General features: G+C 43.2%; 1 pseudogene; it reads right to left on the minus strand.

Moving 5' to 3' along the window:
• Nucleotides 1-396, minus strand: part of LOC104981766 — an 89545-nt pseudogene extending 89149 nt beyond the window's left edge.
• Nucleotides 397-7843: the final 7447 nt, after the last annotated feature.

Consider the following 7843-nt stretch of genomic DNA (forward strand, 5'->3'; position numbering starts at 1 on the left):
ATCTCCTATCTCAACCACGTCCTGGACGTCTAGGGCCGGGGTCGCGGCTAGGGGCCGCCTGGCCGGGAGTGGATGAAACGCGGCCTGCTGGGGCGGCCGCCGCGGGGATGGCGGTGGAGGCGGCGGCCCAGGGACGGCGGCCACCAGGCTTTGGACCCGGGAGGAGGCTCGCACTGTGTTCTCTCCTGTCCGCCGGGCGACTCTGTAAGGTTTCCGACTCCAGAAGGGTGGGGTTGTCTGGGGAGTCCTGGGGCCTGCAAGGAGTGTTTTTCAGGCAAGGCGAACCTCCTGGAGGTACCCAGACAAGTGACCTCCAGGCCTCCCCTCCACGTGTTAGGATCCCTTTAGGGATTGTTGCTTTAGCTCACTGGAGACTTTGAGTTCTCCTGCATTCATCTCCCACAGATCTTAATGTTTTGAAAGGATGAGGGGCAGAAGCTCAGAGTCTGGGCTTTTATCTTTAGACTATCTGGCTATTTTTTCTAACTGACAAATCACCAAACATTCGGAGGGGAGGGGAGGGAATCGCCTCCAGGGCAAAGATTTAAGGCTCAGAAAGGTGGAACACAGAAAACTTTCTGTTCCGTTGTAAAAGGAAGGTTATATTAGAATCTAAACAGACAAGCCTGGGCTATTTGGTAAGGCTAAAAAGACACACTGAGAACAGACACTGTGGAGAGATTTGAGTTTGGTGAGATTTTTAACCCCAAGGTCTGATGGTACTGGAGACAGGAGAATCCATATTTAAATGGAAAATTTAATATCTGATTGCTTTTTCAGGCGAAGTGCCCCTTTATATATCCAAAAACATCTATTTGTGACCTTAAACATGTGGACCCATAGGTGCAGTTAGAAAAAGACAACCTATTTTTATTTATGTTAGAAGGAGTAGAGTATTTTTTTCAGACATTTATTTTTCAGAGTGGTGATAATTTTACTTTGGATACTCTGTGCCAATTTATTTATAGTCAAGTGTTTACACTTTCTCCTTGTGGAATAATTATGTCTAACTTTTTAAGGTGTTTGTTGAGATTATACTGTGGTCTTTCTTTTTGCTCTAATTATATTGCACTTGTATAACAAATTTCCCACACCTCCCTGTTTCTAAACATATTTTATATATTAAGATGTTTGTTGGTTCTTTTATTGTGAGATCAGCAACTCTAGCACTTCACTATTATAGTTTTTTAAAAAGTAAGCATTGTTATCCTTATCCGTAGTTATGTCTGAAAAGTACTTTGCGAACCGTTTAAAAGGAGAGTAGCTTCTTTGTGTGTGTGTGCGCGTGTGATGTTTGTGTGTGGGATGGTTTTAGGAAATTAAGTTATTTTCCTAAAAAAAAAAAAAAAAGAATTCAGAACTACTTTCCTCTGTGGCAACCAAAAAGAAAAGTCTATAACCTGATAATGTTTCATGTTCTCAGCTGTGAAACTCTTAAAACAAGGAGTGTATTTTAGAGATAAGGAAAAAAAAAAAAAGAACCACATCTGCTATCCAAAGAATTTAGTCTTTTCAGGGTTTTTTTGTGTCTCTGTTGCTTTATATAATGCAATATTTTGTAGTGAAAATAGATATAATCTGGTTTCTATCTGACGAGTTTTTCATATCTCATGAATGGTGCGCTGTTTTGCATATAAATAAAGGTATCAAATAAAGTTATCTCCTTTATTTTAAACATACTGTCTAAAAATAATGAACATACTTGCTGAGCATAAAATATCTTAATGGACTCAATTCCTCAGAAAGCAACTAATTAAAACAACAACAACAACAAAACTAAATCGTAACATATATTGAGATGTTTGTTGCTCTTCCTGAACTTGGACATTGATCCGTCTATAAATAGACGCTCTACATATGATGGTGACATAGGTCATGTTTCTCTCAATGAAGAAAAAAATTAGAGTGTTTATATTAAAACATTGCTTGAATCATAGATTAATTTTGCTCTAAAAGAAAATTTAGTAACTAACCCAGTTTCTTCAAATTAGAGTTGGGAAACTGAGGTGCAAAGAGCTTACGTGTCTAAGTCACATGACTACTTAATGGCAATGAGAAGACCCCTCGTATGATGACTCTCAGTCCTATTGGTGCTTATTAAGAACAGGGTGCACTTTACTGTTGGAGCGCTGAGACATCTAATCAGGACATATTAGGACATGATACCTGCAAGTAAGGAAAATTAATTAAACCGTGGACCAAACTGGAGAGATGAAGAATATCATTTACAAAAGCCCATGTTGTTGTTGTTATTCAGTCGCTAAGTCATGTCCGACTCTTTGCTACCCTGAGAACTTTAGCACACCACAATAGCCTATATACTTAATATAAAAATGTGAAATATTCTGTCTACAAGCAGAAGACATGAATAACTTAAAAACTATTTATATGTGTATACGTACACACACATAGATAGAATATTATCAATTATGAGTCTATATCACACCAAATCTCTGGTTGCAAAGTAAAAAATGTGATTATGTGGATGCCTGGGTTATACAGCTATAAAATGTCTGGGATTCTGAGCATTTTTCACTTTTCATCCCAGTATCCTGTAGTCAGGTTCACAGATACGTGATCAATGAGACTTCATTCTCTTCTTCAGCTGAGGAAAGCACTTTCTCAGACATGAAAAATAACGGTGGCTTCTTTGGCCTTTTATCTGAACCAAGTTGTGGTCCCTGCAGCAGGGGCTAGTCATTTGGTCTGCACACCCACACTGTCTTTGGATTGAGTGCTCACAGGTCTTCCTCCCGCCTCGAGGAGTGTGCCTATGTCCAGTCCTTACAGAGCTTCTCTACTGTAGTACAGAAAAGTCGGCCCTGCTCCTAAGTCAAGAAAACGAAGTCAACTTCTAGGCTCCCTTTCCTGGTTTAGGACCCCAGCTTCCAACTGACCAAGACAATCCTCTCACTGACATCCAGGAAGAGCCTATTAACTCACCTCTCTAGATTAAATCTCTCGCCCCTGGAGTTGGACAGAGAGCAGGCATGGGCAAAGGGCAACATCCCATCCCTATCTAGGGACACAGTCCATATGATCTCAGGAGAGGATTTGCAGTATCACTTCAAATCTGAGGCTTCTGAGCACTCTCTAAAAAGAAGGGCAACACTGGCACTCTGCTGGACCAGCGGGTGACTGACTCCTCCCTAGCACACGGCATGGACTCTGAGTATTCAGCCATAGGTAGGGGAGTAGCTCCAGATAATGACAATGGTGATCACTCACTCTTACATTCAACCACTATTTATTGAGGACCTACTGTGTACCAGGGATCCAGTGTAAGGTACTAAAAATAGAGTAACAAATGACACAGAGTCTAGGGAGAAGAGCAGTATACTGGCAACAAATAAACGGTAGTCAATTGCAGGCATTGCTAAATGCTATGAAGAAAAACAAAGCAGGGTAAGGAAAGAGAGAATAGCAGCTGGGGGTACTGGGGGAGGGTATTATTTTATTATTTAAAAATTTTTTTAAATTTTATATGGGAAGACAGCCAATCAACAATGTTGCGATAGTATCATGTGGACAACTAAGGGACCCAGCCATACATATACATGTCCATTCTCCCCCAAACTCCTGGAGGGTGTTGCTTTAGATAGTTGTTAGGAAAGGCCTCTCAGAGGAGGTAGCCTTAGAGTAGAGACCCAGCTCTGCCTAACCAGCAGTCTCCACAATTGCTGCCACTCATAGTGCCCTTCCTTCTCACATCCTGTTAATCTGGCCTGTGGTCAGGCTACCAACACAGCCCGTGGGATGGCTCACCACGCCCCACGGGCAGCAGCCTTCCCTTTCACCCCAGCTCGCTCCCTCCCTAGGCAGACAGGGGACCATGGTTCCTCCCACTACTCCTCTCCCCTTCGGCTCTCTGGCCCCAGTGTTCAGCAACTTACCAGGGCATTGTTGCTCCCCAGAAAACCTAGACCCTACCTGGCCCGGCTGACAAGGACACCTGGGCTGCATATTTCTATGTCCAAATGACCCCTCACTTCAGCCACTGTCTGGAGACATCCAGAGAAAAGGGGCAAAAGTTCTGGGGGAAAAACCTTCCCTTGCTCAGGGAGAACGGGAGGGGAAGCAGCAGAGAGAGTGGGTGGTGGGATACACTGGGAAAGGAAGAGTAGCCTGAGGTCAGGGGAAACAGGTATGGAAAGAAATGAGGCTGGCGTCAAAAAGAATGAAATGAAGCCTTTTGCAGCAACATAGATGGACCTAGAGATTGTCATACTAAGTGAAACGAGAAAGAGAAATATCGAATGCCATCCCTTATATGTGGAATCTAAAAGGAGATGATACAAATGAACTTATAAAACAGATACAGCCTCATAGATTTAGAGAACAAACACGGTTGCTGGGGGAAAGGATGTGTGGGGAGGGATAGTTAGGGAGTTTGGAATGGACCTGTACATTCTGCTATATTTAAAATTGGTAACCAACAAGGACCTACTGTCTAGCACATGGAACACTGCTCAGTGTTATGTGACAGCCTGGATGGGAGAGGAGTTTGGGAGAGAATGGGTACATGTATATGTAGGGCTGAGTCCCTTTGCTGTTCACCTAAAACTATCACAACATTGTTAATCAGCTATACCCCAATAAAAATAAAAAGTTAAAAAACCAAAATAATATTCCCCACAACCACAACAAAAAGAAATGAGGCCGGATGGAGGTGGAGCACGGGGGCCAGGAATGCCTGCTTCCCATATGAACCTTGTTCTTGGGGCTTCCTCCAGTGACCCCCTGAACAAGCATCCTCTGATGCTATGATGAGGTACGCAGACAGAGTCAACCTCTCTAACACTGGATTTATCCAGGTCCCATCGCTATTGTCAGTCTCTGGATGCCCATCTTCCTCCCATGGAAGTTCAGGGTTGCAGGAGTTAAGGGAGTAGGGACAGTTAACTTGAATGTGTGTACAGCTGATACTCTCTTTCCAGGCTTAGAAGGATTATCTCATTTAGTATTGGTTGTGGTAGAAATATTAATAGCTAACATGTATTGAGTGTGCGCCGTGTGCTTACCAAGTCAGTGCTTTGCAGGTATTATCTCACTTGCTGCTGCTGCTGCTGCTAAGTCGCTTCAGTCGTGTCTGACTCTGTGTGACCCCATGGACGGCAGCCCACCAGGCTCCACCGTCCCTGGGATTCTCCAGGCAAGAACACTGGAGTGGGTTGCCATTTCCGTCTCCAATGCATGAAAGTGAAAAGTGAAAATGAAGTCGCTCAGTCGTGTCTGACTCCTCGTGACCCCATGGACTGCAGCCCCAACAATCCAGTGCGATAGATACTTTTGTCTCCATTGAACATATGAGGAACTTGAGTCTCAGGGAAATTAAATAACTTGTCTAGGGTGACAAAGTCATGTTTGTCTGTTTATCAAAGCGTCTTGCCCTTATCTGAGGTTCCCAGGTGGTGCTAGTGCTAAAGAACTTGTCTACCAATGCAAGAGACGCAGGTTCAATCCCTGGGTTGGGAAGATTCCCTGGAGGAGGGCATGGCAACCCACTCAAGTATACTTGCTTGGAGAATCCCATGGACAGAGGAGCCTGGCAGGAGTCCATGGGGTTACAAAGAGTCAGACACGACAGAAGCGACTCAGCACGCAAGAACACCTTTATCCATCATATACCATGGCTTTCTTTTGCCAGAGGGGCTGTTGTGCCATGCACACACCCCACCCTTGGCCCCTGCACCCCATCTCTTCTCCTATGTGCTCAGGGGAAATTTCAGATCAGACATATCAAAGGAATGCAGGATCTGCAGTGCACGCACCCGTCTACTCATTCAGAGGACACGTGGAGGCTAAGACTGAGACTGTGCTCCGCTTACTGGGTCAAGCATGTGTCTGTCCTGGGAAGCCCCTGCAGGCTAGAGGCAGTTCTGGACCAGCCCCTCCCAGAGGAATCTGGCATTGACACTATCTGTGTGTCAGTGGACACCACCACATGGGTGAGCCTGCTCCTCGGCCTCCCCCATGCACACCCCTCTGCATATCAAGGCTCCCCAAGAACATCCACATCCTCACATTGCACCTTTCAAGTTGGCACATTATCCCCTTTCTGGAAATGTTTCTTGGCCCTTCAATGACTATAAAAATAATAGAATTCAAATTCTTTCTCTGGGCACAGAAATCTTTCACAACCTTGCTCCATATCCTCTCTAACATCATCTTCAGCCACTCTCCCTGAAATTAAATGTTCCTGCCAAATTTAGGTCTCCTCACTTCCCTAGAGATACCTGTCCTTTATAACCTGCATTTGCTTTCCCTCTGCCTGGAATGCTCCCCTCCAGTTTTGTGTTTTGCCCAGAAAATTCCAGCATCACCCAACACAAGTGTAGCCACTTTGCAAAACTTTCCTTAATTTCTTTGGGCAGCATGAGCTGCTCTGCTATCTGAACCTCAGGTATAAACACCATTGTGCCAGAATCTGTCTTCATCCCGGCACTGTGTTTGAGACCTATGACTCGGAGGCCACGTTCAGACCCTGGCTTCAACTTATTCTAAATGTGTGATGTTGAACATGTTGACTGTATTTCCTTCCTTTTCAAATGTATGGGATGGGAGAGGTACATGCACCTTTCTCAAATGCTGGCTGTGAGGTTGGTATGGGATAAGGCAGAGTGTTTCCGGCGTAGGAAGAATATAGTAACTGCTTGATAAATGTAAACAATTATTATTAACTTTGTATTTATAGTATGCATAGGAAGTTGTAGGAGAGAAGCTAAAATAATGATATGCTAATAATTCATTCACGTATTCATGATTCATGGTCTCTACCAACTGTATTCATCTGCATATGACACATTATTAACTCTACAAAAAGTCAGACAGTAATAATCCCTGTCCTGTCAGACAGAAAATATCATAGCTAAGTAAACAGGAATCCATGAAATAAACCATAAGCACATACATCTAAAGTTACGTACAGGTCTGAGAGCCCCACTCCACTCCATGTAGGAGGGCTGGCTTATGACTTTTCTTTTTTCATCTTGGTTTTTCTCATTACATTGAATGCTGTGAACCTCAGCTCTCTTGCTAACTATTAATAGCTGTGGCCTTGAACGAATTACTTAATTCTGTGCCTCAGTTTTCTCACCTATAAAATGGGGGTGATAATCGTACCTACCCTGTAGTATTATCAGGAGGATTAATTAAGTTAATTCACGTAAAGCACTTAGAATATATCCAGGCACCTTCAGATCTCAATAGTATTTTCTGTATTGGCTCTTACGGCAGATAACTTTTTCAAAAATTAAATTAAACAATTAAATTGTTTTTGAGGTAATGAAGAGAGTGATTATTGAAATTTTAAATTCAATTTTGCTAAGTATATCCAGGTCAGGCTCAGGAGATTCCTCATTTCCTTGCTGATCATTTCAGAAAGATGTCGAGAAAAGGGAAGAGTTCATAATGCCAATTGCTGCACCGTGGATGGACCTAGAGATTATCATACTGAGTGAAGTCAGACAAAGACAAATGCCACATGATATCACTTATATGTGGAATCTAAAGACATGATTCAAATGAACTTATTTATACAACAGAAATAGATTCACGGACAAAACAAACTTATGGTTACCAAAGGGGAAGGAGGTAGGTAAAGGGGAGAGGTAATTTAGAAGTTTGGGATTAACAGATACACACTACTATATATAAAATAGAAAAACAGCAAGGACCTACTGAATAGCACAGATAACTATATTCAATATCCTGTAATAAACCATAATCAGATCAGATCAGATCAGTCACTCAGTCATGTCCGACTCTTTGCGACCCCATGAATCGCAGCACGCCAGGCCTCCCTGTCCATCCCCAACTCCCGGAGTTCACCCAGACTCATGTC

The sequence above is a fragment of the Bison bison genome, unplaced genomic scaffold (genome assembly GCF_000754665.1).
Source record: "Bison bison bison isolate TAMUID 2011002044 unplaced genomic scaffold, Bison_UMD1.0 scf7180017864519, whole genome shotgun sequence".
Classification (NCBI taxonomy): domain Eukaryota; kingdom Metazoa; phylum Chordata; class Mammalia; order Artiodactyla; family Bovidae; genus Bison; species Bison bison.